This window comes from Palaemon carinicauda, chromosome 19 (genome assembly GCF_036898095.1).
Source record: "Palaemon carinicauda isolate YSFRI2023 chromosome 19, ASM3689809v2, whole genome shotgun sequence".
In the NCBI taxonomy this organism is placed as follows: Eukaryota; Metazoa; Arthropoda; class Malacostraca; order Decapoda; family Palaemonidae; genus Palaemon; species Palaemon carinicauda.
In genome coordinates, this window is record NC_090743.1 from 59,954,275 (window position 1) to 59,956,684 (window position 2,410).

The following is a 2,410-nucleotide window of genomic DNA, read 5'->3' on the forward strand; positions in this document are numbered from 1 at the left end:
AGCATATTTTACCTTGTAATTTTCATTACTTAATCTGAAACTTTCAACATTCAATGAATGTCTTTTATAGTATCCCATTATTTGATATCCATGGTATTCTCCATGTAACTGCATGTCTCAAAACTTTACTACCAACCGACTGATGTGTGTTCCTAATGTCACACCATTCTTCAGTATGTATGGCAAACATCTGATTAATATAATAGTTATATATCATAAGTTGTTCCAGAAAAAAATTTCCTGATATATTTACTATAAACTAGTTTCCAGTTCTATCTAATCTGATATGGAGTGCCATGCTCTCTCCCAGAAGATAGCCACCACTTTCCTCCATCTAAGGCTTTTTTCGATTCCAGTTTGTTTTTCCAATGAGTGCACACATATCTAGGCCATATTTTACAACTGCCAAACTCTGCTCTCATTTCCCCATCATAATAAAATTTGACTGGTAATTTCCATAAAGGTAAGCTTACCGATTTTCAAACTTAAAATTATTCACTAGAAGATTCTTCGCACCCTTCTCCCACTCAAGGGCTGCACGGGATTAAGGGCAATTTCTACCATCTAAGAGTCCACTGAGGGCCACTGATCCTCTCGCTCTAACTCTCCATCAGGTTTGCTGAAAACCTTTGAGAAAAGTTCTCACGAGTAAAGAATGAATTGTATATAAATAGACACATACTTACGTACATATATGTATATATACATGTATACAATTTGTATTGTTACTCTAGAGTGTCCGCTAATAGGATTTAGTACATAATAAAGCAGATAAAAACCTGAAGTTGAACCATCTTTTTATTTGACAAACAAAGAATACCAAAACAAAACAGCTCGACTATTAGAACTAAGTAACGTAAGTAACGTCAAAAAAAGTATTAAAACAAATTACAACCTAAGGAGCAAACTGTACTCCAGCAGAAATGACAAGCTAACAGTTCAAACATGATAGTAAATTTCATGAGAATGCATAAGGGGGAACAATTAAGAAACAAAATAATCAATATTTCATAGCATCCCTCCCCTTGATAGGGGACAGAGCATTATGGATAAAAGTAATGAACTGTGCGATGCACGAATTTTTATACAAGAATTACATACGGAAACAAAAGTAGACATCTTTAATGCATGTCTGCAATAAGGTTATATTTTTTATATGAAATATCCCAATGTTATACTGCTGTAGGTCACAGTTGGCCTTTAATTTGTTTAAAATTTTATTGACAAAAGACAATGGATTAGTAAAAAACTTCATACAAGGATATTTATTATTTATACATTAAACATATAAATTAAATTTTAATAATATGAAAGAAAGCCCAAACCTTCTCCACTATACTCTAGGAACTGAGGAGGCTTCAGTTCATTTTAGTTAGAAAATGGGCGAATTAAATAAATTGCTAGTCTGCAACAAAACTGTTCCTACACACATCATTGTTAAAATAAACAGCCTGTCTAATTCAGGCGCCTTCAACAGACTTAAAAAAATCTTCTGATACCTTCAAAGGCAAGTTGAAATAATCTTCTGTCCACTTCAGTCGATCTTAGAGCTGATAAAAATCTAGGTGCAGCAGCTTCAGAGATGTTCGGACAGGACCTCCGATTAATCCAGCCATACCAATAACACCATGCACTGCAGTGTTTATGGGAGTACGCAATTCTTTGTGGTATGTAACGTCAGCATCCTTTGGTGCAATCATTCCGCTCCTAACATAAGCCAAGTTAGGAGACCTTTGGTATTTTTTTTCTGGAAGATTGACCTTTCTTACTTTAAAGTGAAGAAACAGGTCCCTAGATATCCTTCATCCCGTACTTTGTGTGCAACAAAAGTTATGACATACTTTATCGTCTGAAAAAGAAATTGAACGTTGAAAGGTTGCAACAACATTTGTAATTTCAAAGGGAAGAACAGTATTGAAATACCTACAGATTTCAGAAAGGAAGAAACTTTTAGAAATTTCTGTCATGAATACTTTATATAGTTATAATATTAAAAATTTGGCATTTCCAACACCAATTATATAAATTCTTGACAGACACTTAACTGGTTTTGGACGATGATGCAGGGCGAGACCCAGATGGTGTCACTGTTCTGCCAACTCATTCCTTGTAAGAAACTAGTTAGAAGTTCCATTGCTTCAGTCTTGTAAGAAGGTAATTGTCTGGTCTCCTTCCGACAGACTGGATTACTCCCAGGCTTCAATACCAAATGTGAAACCACAGGTGAAGGTAGCGGTAAATCTGAAATAAAATTCATCAAACTCAATAACAGAATAACTGCCACGCTGGGCGACCTGGTAAATGTATTAAACGTCCTGCAAGATTAGGTCAGAATTACAGTCTTTCTCCTATGGTAGTAAGAATTTAAGTCCATCTCAAGTAGTAATGTTAAAAACTTTCACTAGAATTT

At 34.8% G+C, this 2,410-nt stretch overlaps 1 long non-coding RNA gene across 1 annotated transcript in view; it reads right to left on the reverse strand.

The window, feature by feature from the left end:
• Nucleotides 1–782: 782 nt before the first annotated feature.
• The window catches only part of LOC137658252 (uncharacterized), a 2,249-nt gene continuing 621 nt past the window's right edge, over nucleotides 783–2,410 (reverse strand). Inside the window, exons 2-3 of the long non-coding RNA XR_011047302.1 lie at nucleotides 2,046–2,241; nucleotides 783–1,849 (exon numbers count right to left, since the gene is read on the reverse strand). This is a non-coding gene — a long non-coding RNA (uncharacterized lncRNA). The remainder of the gene's footprint in view (nucleotides 1,850–2,045; nucleotides 2,242–2,410) is intronic.